The sequence below is a fragment of the Cygnus olor genome, chromosome 1, assembly GCF_009769625.2.
Source record: "Cygnus olor isolate bCygOlo1 chromosome 1, bCygOlo1.pri.v2, whole genome shotgun sequence".
NCBI lineage: Eukaryota > Metazoa > Chordata > Aves > Anseriformes > Anatidae > Cygnus > Cygnus olor.
The window spans coordinates 43,669,910-43,684,563 of NC_049169.1; the positions used below are offsets into that span (position 1 = coordinate 43,669,910).

Genomic DNA, 14,654 nt, shown 5'->3' on the forward strand with positions numbered 1-14,654 from the left:
GGAGGAGGCCGGTCGCATCCGCTGGGACCGTCAGCCTGGGCTCAGGGCTCGGAGCCAGAGCTGGGAGCTGCCACAGGGAGGTCGCCGGGAAGGAAATGGAAGTCCCTTCACGGGCAGGGAGAGGCAGCGGCAGGAAAGGCAGTTTGAGAAGGTCGCAGGACCGCTGGCCCGCCCCGCCCCTCCTGGCCTTAAAATACAAATAGACGCACGTGAGCGCCTTACACGCTCTGCTCTGTTCAGACATTTCACGGCGAGCTCTGCTCTGCCCACGTCTTTTGCATTCCCCCAGCCCACACCAGTTTTGGAAATGGTAGTTTCAGCTTTCCCTTAACAAAAAAACAGCCTCGGGTGGGGAGAAGGGAAAGCGGGTTGTTTTGGGGAAGAGGCCACCACATCGGCACTGCAAACTCGGGGTCCTTGGGTGCTCTGTGGAAGCGGAGCCTCCTGACTCCAGCCTCCACCAGTTTTCCCCCGTGGAGGAGCGGTCTCGGGCTGGAAGCAGCTCACCTGCCCGCAGGGCACTGCGCCCGGAGGAGCTCCAGAGGGAATCCCCTTCACAAGGACAGCGAGGCAATAGCATCAAAAGGGCTTTGTGAGGAAACAAAATGACGTGGAAGAACGGGAAGAGCCCAGAGCCCAAGGAAAAGCTCATGTCGAGGCAAAAACACCCGCCTGCAGGGCAAGGCAACGCCCGCTCCCCAGCCTCCTGGGCTGCTGAGGCACCCGCTGACTCAAAGCAGGGCGCAGGTGTGCCGTGGCCTGGCTCCTTCTGGAGAAAAACCTCCAGGATCACTGGTAGTGCACTGAGAAAGCAGCTGGTGTAGCAGCCCTTAGCGGCCACGAAGGCCTGCAGCAGAGCAAAGCCAGCTTTTATTTATTATTTATAAGTAGCACTGAGAGACACCTGGGTTTTAAGGTCGTAGGACCTTCTTCCAGCAAACCCTAATACTCGCGCTTTCAGAGCGCTCACAGACAACAGAAGCCCTCATACCTCCCAGCAGGGCTAAAGCGGCAGCTGTGACTCCCATTATTCCTGGAAATATGAGGGGAAATGGCTCGGGCTTTCCAGCCTCAGCTCCCCTTCCCTCCTGTCCTCTGGCTACAAGAGCCACAGCCAGCACCTGTGGCCGGGGTGCTCCACAGGACACACATTGCAGGGGGCTGAGCTCAAAATGGCAGTCAGCAATGAGCAGGGCGGTGAGAAAGTCCAAGAGAAACTGCAAGGTAAAAACAAGCGCCTTCTCTTACAAGAAATGACTCCATCGCATGGTTAGATCCATCACCCCATATGCTGGGTCACGGCGGTGCCGCGCGAGCACGCTGCTATTATCTGTTTGCAATCACATCTCGGTCGGTCTTTCTGCTTAATGCACGAAAAGCAGAGCTAATCCGATTCACTCCTTCTTTCTGCTTAATGTCTTCAGTTCCCAAGCAGGCTCTGCGCTGCTTCAAGTGATGCTCAACTAACACTAGCCAGGAGCGCGCAGTGCAAAAGAAGATGGAACTACCTATTAATTTTAGCCTTTCTTTCCACCTATTATGGCTAAAATTCCTTCTACACTTGAAGCTTTGCAAACAAGAGTCAGGAAATTCCCATTTCCCTCTCTACACCACACCCGGCTCATGCATGAGCTCCCTCCTCCAAGCTGCTCCTCCCGTGGTATCTGGGCAATTAATTACAGCACAGACCTATCGGGCTTTCCTCTCATCCTCAGGGACAGCTTTTTTTTTTAGGTATTTCCTGGCTGGGAACCGCCACAGAAGGATGTCTTCTGCTGGCACCATAACACCCTCTCTTTGCTAATCTATCTAAAGTGACCGCCACGTGCTCTCCTCCCTCTGTTCCCTCAACACTATTTGATTACTGCAGTCCTGCACGTGAACTCTAACGCACCCTCAGCATTTCCAGAGCGAGGACACGGCGGCTTCGAACAGGGCCCTGGCACGGCTGCTCCTCTCCTGCATTTTGCCACCATTTGCAAGGCAACTGGAGCATTGCTGGAGTCAGCTGCGATGCCTTCACCTGCACCAGAGAGACCACTGCAACCACGAAGGCCCCAAACTGGGCAGATAACACGAAAACTCAGCAGAAAGATGCAGGAGAAGAATGGCGTGCAGAAACACCCATGATCACGAGCCAGGCTGAGCAGCACAGGAGAGTCACCCATTGCAAGTACAATGGAAAGAGTTGCCAGAACAGCAACAAAAATCAGCAAGTATTTACAAGAGATGAGAAAGAGATGTAGGTGGAAGGCAGACGTGCCAGGATACATATCTCTGTCCAGAAGGTATAAAAAAAATAACCGAGACTGCAGAGATGAAGGCACAATCAGCCCCCACACCTGCACACAGCCCCCACCTGATACCCACTGTATCAGCCAGATCAACGGCAGCTCCTGAGAAGACCCCAACTATCCAGCTCCTTCACCAGCATCTTCCTCGAGTCTGCATGCAAGGGGGCGGAAGAAAAACATACCTCGCAATGAGGTTACTTACAGCGTTTTTCTCTACTGCCCCTCTCCTATAAATGTGGGGTGGGGCTTTTTTTGTTTGTTTTTAATAGTGCAGCTGGCTTATAAGCGTGTCAGATTTATAAAAACATATCCTTGAAAACAAAGCCACTTTGTGCTCAGCATATCCAGTGGCACCATTATTTATTATCAATACACTGGTTCTTTCCTTTATTCATTCCATCCCTGGAACAAACCCACTGTAACAGCCACCCAGTGTATAATCTTCCCATGTAAAGCAACGCAACCCCACAATAATCCTTCTCTTCCCATAATGTCTTCAAATTCCAATGAGAAGAATTTAGGCTTAAATGCTTAAAAAAAAAAAGAAAGAAAAAAGAAAACTGCAGCAGGAAACCAATCTCTAACAACTCTCAAGTTGGAGCAAATTCCCCCATCCCTCCCTATTTCTGTTTGGAAATGGCTGCACAAACATCTCCAGTTTGTGCAACACACCAATTGCAACCTGTCCCTCCCTCAGTCGGTCCACGCACGCATGGGCTCCCTGCACCCTGCTGCTTTTGGCAAACAACTCTTTAGTGGCATCATCTTCAACTCCACGCTTTATAAAATTCAGCAGACAGACACGTATCTGCTCCTTTAGTCATAAAGCAATCACCGAAGGCCAAGAGGTGTCTCCGTCTCGCCTCCCAAATGCACGCTCTGACCCGCACCGTGCCCCGCTAAGTACACACGTGGGCCACACGTGTCTCTTCCCTGCCATCAGTGAAGGATGAGGCAGAAACACCGAAAGCAAAAGCAAAGCTGAGGCAGAAAGGCTGTTCGCATCATTCAGTGGAAGCAAAGTTCTCCTTGGCCCCTTCCCAAGGAGCTTTGCCTACTGCCCTACACATACACGTGCAGCCCAGCCGCGTCCCCTGCTGCTACCAAAGCCCCACGCTGAAGGAACCCCGCCGAGGTCACCCACCCAGGCTGACGTCTGAGCTTCAGCACACCCCTGGTTTCACCCCCAGAGCAAGACAACACCGTTCTGAGCTGCCTCAGCAGCATCCCACAAGGCTTTCCCAGTACCTGCTGGCACCTGAAAATTATGAGAGCAGTTGCCTCTGGGGCCACCACAGTCGACGTTTGAAAGATGGAGGGGTGTTTTCCTGGCAGCGTGGTACCCAGCTTCGGACCTGGCTCACCACGGACGTGCAGAAAGCTCTCCAGACATCACCCTGCCCTTGCCATCCATCCCAGACCTCAAGGACTACCTGGTCCCACCAGCTCTGCCTGAGCAGCACCACTGCCACACGCGGCGATGCTCTTCCCCAGCCCACAGCTGTCCTCTCCTAGGGGAGGGCTACGGCTACTGTTCTCTAAGCCCTTTCATATCCTTAGGCTCTGTCTGTTAGCAAATACCATAACAACAGTGGGCTCTTCTCCTGGGGAGGTGGTGAAACTCAACTTTTTCCTTTTCCCTTTGGAAAGCACAGCTTGGAAACGGGATCAGCATCTGGAAGCACACACGAGTTGATCCCAGAGAAAGAATGAGAGGAGCGAGGGGAAGGGAGGGAGCCGAGAATGAAGACTGAGGGCGAGGTTTCACGTTACAGCTGAACGAGGCTAACAGTTCACCGCTGCCAAAAGAGGGGGGCCCCATTTCCACCTTTCTTTCATTCCCTACCTTTCACTTCTGGCAACACAAATCTCGCCCCTCCCTCACGGCAGCTCTGGTACTAGCCTGAACCTGGTGAGCAGGTTCAGCTCTTTTATGTTTTTTTTTCCTAAATATTTTCAGCCAAGTCAGTTTTCCGAAAGCTGCACAAACCGAACCCGTGTAGCACCAGAGCAGCACAAGGCAAGGCACGACCACCCCTCCTGGACGGAGCCGGCAGCCAGACTGGTTCGGCCACAGCAACAAAACCCACCCTGGGCTGCACGAACCTGTGGTGCCACCAGACAAGGACACCGGCCAGCACAACAGAAGCGGTCGACCTGAAAAGCCTGCAATAGATATGCTTGCTAATAATCTTAAAACATGAGGTTTTACCTGTTAATAGGCTCTACCTACCGGTAGCCTTCCTGAACTGGATGGTGAAGGCAGCCGTGAAGGTAAAGACTGACATTAAAACTGAGCAGACCCAAACCAGACAAAAATAGGGGTGGTACTGCAGGATCTCCAATAATAATTCTGCCTCTTTTTAAATTGGACTCTTAATATCAAACAAGATGGCTGCCTTCATCACTATGCTCAGAAATGTCTGTTTCCATTACAAATTTAACAATTAGTTTCAGGGTGCTTGTGGTAAAGCATTTTTCTTTCCCCATCAGCTTCTACATCAGATGAACAAAATAATGCAGTTCTCTTCGATTTAAAAAAAAATAAAATCAAGCTCATATTAGTTCAGTCTTTCTTCCCTTCCACCTCCTCAGCTCAATTACTAAAAGCAATTTACAGACAATAAATGCAACTTCACAGCTGCTTGTATGAAGCATTCCCTTTATTTTATAGATGAGGAGGATACAGTCTACACAGAAATTAATATCAGCGAGGTCTGCTTCAAAGCTGGGTAAGGAAGAGGAGCAGACAAACTCTTAAAGAATACAGATCATGCCTGCACGCCAGTAAAACCAGTAATGAAGGGTTAGGGATGTCACCAGTGGGATGTCAATTCCTTGAACCTATCTGCTGAAGTGCAGCAACAAATAAAAGCCTGCTTTGGGGTGCTGCTTTTTGGTTTTATTCAGTTTTTATTAGGTTCCTGCACGATCACCAGGAACAGAGGATTTGCAGCTAGAAATTCTGCGTGCATCGTTTTGCCAGCGAAAACATGCCAGCCAGGAGAGAGCCCAGCGCTTCGTCGTAGCCTCACGGGCTTCCGCAGGACCTGGGCCTGCTGCTAAAATCGCCACCCGCGACTTGGAGAAAGCACCGGGAGTAGCACCGCCAAAGAGAGAGAGAAAAAAAAAAAAAAGCGCAGGCACTCTTGCGATGCTAACTGCTCCTTCAGGTGTGATAAAAACGCACGGCCAACTCTCCTCCCTCCAGGCCTCCCTGGCTGCCGGAGCCACGCGCCAGCACGCACAGGCCAGCGCCGGGCCTGAGTCACCTGCACAGGCCCCAGGGGTCTCGGCTCTGTGACAGACCGGGGCACTGGTGCTGGAGACGAAGGCAGTGTTAATTTTGGCACTCCTTAATCACATTTGCTAGCAAACGTAACGCCGCCGGGTCAGTAAATCCACCCTCCTCCATCCACCCCAGCGGGCCTGTCTTGACACCTTCCCCTCTTCAGCCAACAGCTCCGTGTTTCCGTATCCCTGACCGACACGGGCTGGTTTTTGTACAACTACAGCCCTTGGAAAACTGATTTAGGATTAAATTCGTTTCTAGCCTGCATACGAATACCAAGCACGCTTAAACCAATGGGGCACTGGGGGCTTCTCTACTTGACTAGCTTAAAACCAGAAGCCGTATCCTGCATGCATCAAAGAACAGATAGGTGTCAAGAAGGCCCCAAAACCAACTGAAATAAAGCCAACACAAGAGATTTGGAATTGTAAGATCTCTCACACAGGGAGAGCTGGTAAACGCCAACCCATTTCTAGCAGGGCTGCCATTTTCTGCATTTTCGCTGCAGCAAGTACTGAAGTTCGTGCCTATTCCACCCGGTCCCACAACGCCATCGCAGCCCAGCACTACCGTGGAAAGCGGCTGTGAAGATGCAGCCGCTGCAGGAGGCACCTGCCCCAGCAAGGACTTCACACGCAGACCTCCCAGTCTGTGTGCCCCTTCCACACGCTGCCTGGGGTGCCCACACTACCCCAACAAGCACCGAGACCTCCCAGCAGCTGTAGGACAGCAGGAAGGGAGAGATGGCCAGCTGGAGTCCGGACCTCCACGACCAGAACGCCACGTCCAGACCTCCACGACCAGACCTCCACGACCACCACCATCCCATCCCCTCAACCTCCGGCCAGGCCCCAGCACCCTTCCCTCTCCCAAACTCTTCCAAAGGGGATGGACCGGAGAAGATAGGATTGGCTCAGGCTGAGAATTTCATTTCTGAGCTTGGGAGATCTGCGGCGGAGACCGAGCCACTGATATTTTTCTAATATAAGGAACATATAAGATGCCTAGAATTTGATAGCTGCTTTTTAATTAAATTGAAATAAGTAAATCACAGCCCGTTGCCATGGAGAATGAACAGACACAGCCTCTTGACTCCAGGGCAGGATCAAGCAGGAGAGGCAGACAAGGCTGTGAAATTAAAAACACCTATTTTAAAGCAAATGGTCTTGATAATTAGCAAAAAATGTGGCATAGGGAAATAATATAACCATATGGCAGGAAGTGGTTTTCAAGGTGAACTACAAAGCTGTTTTAAATAAATGAATAAACTGCTGGAGCTGCTGGGTCACTCGCAGAACCATATACGCAGGATTAGACGTCATTTAAAAAAATATACAAAAAAAAAAAGTAATTAGCTCTTCTTTTCACTTTCCTGCCTATAGTCTACATCTGTGTTTGTTCTTATTTTTAAGGACTTGTTTCAAGCGATTAACGTTTGCACCTATTTGCAGCTACCAGCGAGCCGTCAAACTCGCACGTTTTCAAAAGCCTTGCAGCTCACCCTGAAGCGAGAACCAAGTTTGTAGGATATAAAACCTTTTATCTCTTCCTCGGTGTCATTACACAATCCCAGCCAGGTCATCCGATGCTAATAATCGCTCCTGAAGCTGCGCGTCTCTGCGATGACTTCCACAACAGAGAGAGAGCCGGGGGGGTCACGCACACCACGCGCCGGACCCCGCGATGCCCCGCTGCAGAAGAGGAGCTCGGAGGGACGGGGAGGCTGAGCACGGCATCCCCCCTGCTCCTGCTCCTGCTCCTGCCCGCTGCCAGCTCACCCTTCAAAGGCTGTGCGCGAAGAGGGGGCCGGAGAGTTTGTGCTGCTCCTGCTCTGCAGGCAGGCTGTCTCGTGGCCGTTGTCCCTGCCCTTTCAAACCCCTTCTGGTCTGCTCAGATATGAAAGGCGCACAGCGAGAGGCTCCCTCATTACCTTTCTGAGCCCAGACAGAGCAAACCTGAGCAAGACTGTCTTACGGTTTCCAGCGAGCATATGGCCAAAGTGCATCAAATTCATAATAGCTTAAGAATACTTGAAATAAATTCTACCCGATGACTCAGTTTCAAAAATGTGCTGTGCATTTTTTTTTTAAAGGGAAGGGACAGACAACCTAATCTTCACTTCAAACCTCTCGCCCAGTCTAGGGGAAAAACCAACCTTTCCTCCTTATTTTGTAAGGACACAAGCTGGCAGCCACAGCCATTAGTCTTCCACGGCAGCTAATGACCCACACGAAGCAAACTGTCAGGATCCCAGTCCAGGCCTTTGTGACACAGCTGGTTACATTAAAAACAGTCATATTTTCAGCACTAATCAGCAGAAGCTGAGCTGGCTATTGACAGATTCTCCCCTGGTCCATCCCCCCCCCAGACCAAGAAACAGCCCGCAAAGGGAAGGGAGCCAGGATAGGTACCACAGATAAAGAAGGGCTGGGGGAAAAAACAAGCCCTCACAATCAGTATTCCCTGCTCACCGTTTTGCCCCAAGTTTGGAGCGTTTACTGCTATAACTGAAGTCACACTAGGTAAGATTTGTAGCCTACATTAAAAATAAACTCGAGGCCCAAGCCTGCACGAAGAAGTGCATAAACCTGCACTTCGGGTCCACCCTGCAGAGTGCTGCCGAGGACCCCAGAGCCACCCTGGGCAAGCCCCGGGGCATGGGCAGCACGAAGGGGCCAGCTCTCAGTCCTCGAGCACTGGACGCCCCGGCCCTGAACAGGGCAGCATCGACAGGGCTTGGTCCTGCCCTCAGAGGCACTGGGCACACAGGGGACAGCGGTGGCTTGCTCCTCCTCGCCCCTTAGCTTCTCTTGTTTTGAATTCTGATTTAAGGAGCGTTAGTTAGCACCAGCACGGCCAGCCCAGCGCCTTCCCTTGGAAGGGAACTGCGGTTTCTCCTCGCTCCCCACAAGCCAAGATAAGCGCTGGAAGGAAGCCACAGTCCCAGGGGCACTCCCAGCTGGACAGAGCCGGGGCACGCGGCCACCCAGCGCACGAGGAAGATGCTGGCCGAGCTCAGGAGTGGATTATTTCAGTATCACAGCAGCGAGGGTCACGGGCCAAGAAGGAAATTGAAAAAGGAGAACAACAACAACAAGAAGCAGCTGGCCTCCGACGCCAGCTCCGGCCGTGCCACCATCTCCGCTCCCAGCGGGGTCTCCGGCCCGACGCCTTTGTCGCTGGAGGACGGCGTCACCCGCGTGTCACCCACGGGCACTGTCGACAACTTCAAGTCACGGTCCCGGTGGGCACGTACGTCCCAGGGAAAAGGCAGCCGGTGCCAGGACGGTGCTTTAACAGGACATGGGATCACCGCAACGCTCATCCCAAAAGGTCAGGGTGGGCTGGGGGGGCATGCAAGGAGGGGGGAAGCGACGCACGGGGCTGCACAGCGCTCCCCATAAAGCATCCACGCGTGGGCAAGGAAGCAAGCGGCAGGGCACGGCGGCCGGGACACCCACGGAGCCCGTGACCGAGGCACCCCACAGCACGCGTGGGGCCCCCAATTCCCCACAAATATAGGGGATATGGGGGGGGGGGCTGGTGTTGCGGCTGCCGTACCCAAACCCACAACAAACCCCGCGCACCGAGGGAGGGGGGGGTGGAGGGGAAGAGAATAAAAAGTCACCTCCAGCGGGGAGAAGGGGGGGGGGACCCGGACCCGGACCCAGACCCGCCGCCCCCCGTCCCCCCGCTCCCCGCTCACCTGGCGGGGCCGCCCCTCACCGTGCCATGGCGGCACGGCCCGGCCCGGCCCGGCCCTTCCCGCGGCGGGGAGCGGGGCTCCCGGTTCTTTGTTGCGCGGCGGGGAGCGGGGCACGGATCCTGTCACGTCATGTGACCCGCCGGGGGTGTCGGCTTTTTTTTTTTTTTTTTCCTCCTTTTTCTTTTTTTTGGCTTTATTTATTTATTATTTATTCATTCCCTCCCTCCCTCCCTCCCCCCCCACCCCAACCCACCCGCCCGCCCTCCCGCCCACCCTTCGGGCCGCGAGGTGGCTGCCGGCGGAGCGGCGGCGGCCGGGGAGGAGGAGCCGCGGGCGGGGAGGGCTCCCTCGGCGGGGCCGGCGGCGGCTCGGGCTCGGGCTGGGGCTCGGGGGCGGGCTCCGGCGTCGCCCAGCGCTGCCTGCGGGCGGCGGCGGGGCAGGGCCGGGCCCGTGCCCGTGTCCCGGGGCCTGGCGCCGCTCCCCCGGGCCGGGAGGGCCCGAGCTGGGCCTGCCTCCGGCGGGGGTGGGTGTCAGGCGCTGCCCCGGCCGCCGCAGGGGGTTTTGTCGTTTAAGAGTCCCGCAGGAGTTTGTCGTCGGTGTGTGGTTTTGGGGATTTGGTGTTTGGTGGTTTTTATTTTTGAGCCGTGCGAGATTTCCGTATCTGCCGCCTCACGCGGCTGGCCGCTCCGGGCAGCCTTCGGTCCCCTCCTGTTGTGCATTGGGCTCCTCTGTGTCTCTCCGCGCCCCAAAGCACCAGCTTCCCCACGAGCTGGAGCCAAAACACATCACGCTGCCAAGCCGGGCCACACATGGGAAGCGCGCACTGCGTATTCCGATCAGAAACAGCTCAGAAAACCTGGGACTCCTTCGCCAAGTACAGCCACAAATGCAATGAGCGGCTTCCCCTCAGCTCAATCCCCAAGATGGCTCTTACACCAACACCAGCTTTCTAGGCACCACAACTGACACACAAACATGGCACCCCACGAGCCAGAGCCTCCGCGAGAGCACTCAGACCGTAAAACCGCCTCCGTAAAGCTGATGCGCTCAGCAGCTGCCCAGACCACACCAAGGAGCCACGAGACTCAGCCAGCCCTGCCGGGACTCCTACACCTGCTCCGAGGGGAGCGCTGGCGGCTGCTCTACCAGTGAGGTCACGCTTTGGCAAAACACATACGTGCCTGCTGCGTTGAAGACGCAACAGCAGCCAGAGCAATTTTAGAAAATCATTTTTTTCAAGGAATCAAATTTTGTTTGGTGTTTGTCCAGTGTGACCAATGTTAAAAAGGTCTGGCAAAGTCTCCGACCACATTAGCTTGCTGCCAATTTGTTTTTCTGCTCTTAATTTTAGAGTCTACTGTAACATTCCCCCTCCTGCGACCACATTTCCCTGATAGCGATAATATTACATGCTAAAATCCACACACAAATTAATCTTTTAAATGACGATCTCCATTTGAAAGATTTTTTCCCCACTGCCTCTCCTCCTAACCTTCAGCCTCTCCCTTTCCCAGCTCATTACAGGAAGCAAATCTGCAGTTGAAAACATGAAATAGAACCAGATCCCGCCAGAGCATCAAACATGAAATACGCCAGCGCCGCTCCACAGACGGCATAATCAATGCCCTTCTTCCCACAGCAAAACCACCGAAATTCTTTGTTCCTGCGCATAGTCGTCCCAAATCTCTACAGTTCATCACTTCCTCCAGCAGATGAGATACCCCCCCAGAAACCACGTGAGTGAAAATGAATAATTGCCATCTTAGAATGAGTGCGTACAGGCAGCCAATAAAGGACAGAAACACAAACTCATCATTAGCAGAATGTTGTGTCGGAAAATAACAACCCTCGCCCCTCAATCCTTATCCCAAAGGAGACCTGCAAAATACTCCCAGAAGATAAATCTCATAATTTAAACTTGTCAGCCCCTAGATACTAAAACTCATGGGTTTAACAGAGGTGTTGCTTTCCTAGCCCATTGCAGCCTCCCTGCTGACCTCTCCCTTTGTCACCCACACAAACAACCCTTTCTTCGTTAGTGGTCCAGCAGAGAACTAGCAGCTTGTCAGTCACTTCTGCTCACACCCTTTTGCACTCCATAGGTGCTCCTTTTTTTTCTCAAGTGGTCAAATTGATTAATATAATTAGATTAAACTAAGAGCAATTGCATCTAGCCTGTAGTTAGCTTGAATTTTGCTGCTTTCTGTCAGATCTGATAAAGAGACCCTGAGCCCAAAAGCTTGTTTGCTTTTTCCAGTTATATCAGTTGATCTAATAAAAGATATTACCTTTCTCCACAAACCTTGCTTCCCTAGGATCTTCAGACCATCACAGCTACAACAACAACACTTTTACTGTCTTGCCTGCTCTAACTGATTCTTCTAGATTCTCTTATCTATAAAATAGAATAAGATAAAACATATTCTGTATCGATTCTTATGCTGTTTTCACAACCATAATATTCAAGTACCTTCTAGGACTACATTAACTGATCAACTGTCACGTGTAGGGTTTGTTTTTCTTTGTCTTGTTCTCTCTCCCCAGGAAGAAAATGATGCACAGAGCAGTGTTTTGGTTCTGTGAGTTGCTTTTTTTTCCCTCCTCTATTCTTGTTGCTCTGCATTTGTACCAGAGAAAATGAGGATGATGGCAATTTCTGTGATAGACCTTATTTCCCAGGGAAGTTAATTTCAGAGTGTTGAGCCACCCGTAGAAAGATGTCTCCTGCACAAAGGAACATTATAATATGTCATTCCCAACGAGAGAAAAGCTAATCTGTATTCTTGACACTTGGGACAGAAACTTCCTAAGAAAAAAACAGCTTTTTCCCTTCTCCAGAAAAAGAGTTTCGACCCATGATCCTCAGTATGCGAGGTTCCGACAGATTGCTGCGAATTTTTAACATACAGGCCAGCACTCTGTACAGCTATAAACAGGAATATCTGGAAACCGCAAAGGGTAACATACCTTTTAATCGCACTGAAACACGCTGCCATAGGACTGCTGGGAGGGAGACGGTGGAAATAAATTATTTCATGCTAAAACACAGAGAGCGTTTACTCATGTGTAAGGAGTCACGCTGCCGCTCCTCAAAGAGGAACCCTAAGCAATCCCACGTGTCTGAAAGGCAGTAGGTACAACATACGAGTTACTGAAAGGTAGAAACTGAGGTGAAGAGAGGAATCATCTGTGCTCAAGCACTGAAAGCAGAAATACCAGAAGACCTCAGGGAGACAGTAGACAGCAGATTTAATATGTTTTTGCAATGTGATACGGCAGCAAAAATCATGCAGTTAATTTAATTTGGGGTTGTAAAGGCAGAGACCTCTTCTCAGAGATATAGGCAATAGTCCCATTTTTTAATATAGTGGCAAGACCGCAGTTTGAAGACATGTTTAGTTCTGGACAGTTCGGTGCTAGCTAGATGTCAACAACTTGGAGGCAAATAAATAAAAAAAAAAAAAAGGAACATAAAATGATAAAAAAGCTGGAAGGGATTACAGTGTGTGTAGGTTGGCCAAATAACAACCGTGAAGAGCATCATGGGAATTGTGTGCGAGAATTTCAGGGTGCAGAAACACCAGGGAGCGAGAAAGGCTGCTTAGGGTTGTCTGATGGAGTATAAATGATATCCATGTAAATGAAATGAAGCAAAGGAATCATTAATCTGCAAGACAGCATCTCAGAAGAGCTCCCATCACCTGAGTCACAGAAGACAATCAAGGAACAGTGACTGCAGGAAGGGATTAGATGAGGACGGTATGCCTGTGGGATGTCTCATCCCTGCCCGCCTAGCTGCTCCCTAACTGGGACATCTGCAGAGCAATAGGTCCCAGCCCTGTACATCGTGGAAACTTTCCCTTTCTGCTCCATTGCTGGAGATACTTGAAGACCAAAATAACCATGCTAAGTTCCAGCAGGTGACCATGGAAGGAGTGCTGTATTCACAGGGATCCAGGGGGTGAAAAACTTCAGAGTTTTTCCCTTTTACCACTGGGATTTTCTGGAGATGTCACTGGCTCATCGTCTGGTAAGGATGGCGGTGATACCACTCCTGTGTTTTAATATTGTCATCATGACGTTCTCTTGGATTACTTAGAGCTTTGAGTTGTTGTCCTGAGCAGCACTCACCTCTTCCAAAAAGTCTGTGGCACCCAGAGACAGCAATTAATTGAAATGAAAAAAATAAAAATCAGAGGCTTTGTTATTCCTTAATTAGAGTAATGAGATCAAAGCAAGTCCTTTTTCTAACACAGTAGGAAAGCCAACTTGAACTTGTACCCATAGCACCTTTATATCATGTTGTGCCATCACATATCCCGGCCTCCTAGCACAGGAACCCGACAGCACAGTATGTCGCTCCCAACCAGGGCTGACACACCGTGATGCCATCCATCCTGAATGTACCACACACGCATTGCTGAAAATAAATAAATAAATAAAAGCCCAGACAATTTTATAAATGTTCTGTAATGGGTTTGAATGTCTTCCCTTGCTGGGCCTGTATTTTTTTAACAACACCCTTAGGGAGGTATGTGCAGCGATAATTATCAGTCCAACCGTACACAAAGCACACAATGGTATAGCCTTCCGTAACTGTTGACATTAAACAGCTTTTCTATACATAGAAATGTCACAATCTCCGTGAAGGAAACCTCTCTACTTATTTACTGAAATGAATGACATGGCCTGCCACACACAAGCATACAGCAAATACAAGCTCGCTAATATTTGGGCTTGAGATAGTCTCGCAATGAGTTGCTGAAGCATACGCTGAAATGAATTCATCACCCCCCCAGTGTATCGCCGACCTCTGACTGTTTCACTTGCACTCTGCCTAATGGCCCGCCTTCCTCTGGACAACATATGCTACAAACCTCTCTGTAATTTCATGCACTTACTTGCGGGGTTGTTTTTTTTGTTTGTTTTTAATCAAAAAAGGTAAGTGTTTTCTTCTTTAAACGTAGCTTTTGTCTAGTGTTAGGACTGGCAGTGTCAGCTCTGAAAATTCAAGATTAATCAAGCAATTAAGAATTGATATCCAGTGACTTATCATGAGAGTTGCTGCATTCATTTTAGCTCCGCATGAACCCAAAATAGCTAACCTGATTTTTATGGACAGCAAGATTATTTTAAATCTTCTGGGGAGGAGGAGAAGAAGAGTTACAGCTCCTTTATTAAACTGATTTCTTCAAAACCCACACCTGCGTTTTGCACATTACTCAGCAGAGCTGGTGTGCACAGAGAGCCATTCCCCAGAGCTGCCGTACTCCAGACTCACACCCTGCCTTGACCTGACTGAGTCTGAAAGCGTGCAGAAATCCCAAGGGAGCCAAAGCCGAGCTGAAGTTTTACTTTCTCT

At 50.9% G+C, this 14,654-nt stretch overlaps 1 protein-coding gene and 1 long non-coding RNA gene across 4 annotated transcripts in view; one reads left to right on the plus strand and one right to left on the minus strand.

The window, feature by feature from the left end:
- Positions 1–9,518, minus strand: part of TCF20 (transcription factor 20) — a 119,956-nt gene extending 110,438 nt beyond the window's left edge. For 2 of the 3 annotated variants that reach the window (XM_040554750.1, XM_040554743.1), the window contains exon 1: positions 9,293–9,500. The gene's annotated coding sequence lies outside the window, so the exon portion shown is untranslated. Of the gene's footprint in view, positions 1–9,292 lie in introns of all 3 variants that reach the window. The other variant, XM_040554696.1, reaches the window with a different exon arrangement.
- On the plus strand, positions 1,012–13,719 carry LOC121069066. Its single transcript, XR_005819225.1, has 2 exons — positions 1,012–8,919; positions 10,807–13,719. It is a non-coding gene; the product is annotated as an uncharacterized LOC121069066 (long non-coding RNA).
- The last annotated feature ends 935 nt before the right edge of the window (positions 13,720–14,654 follow it).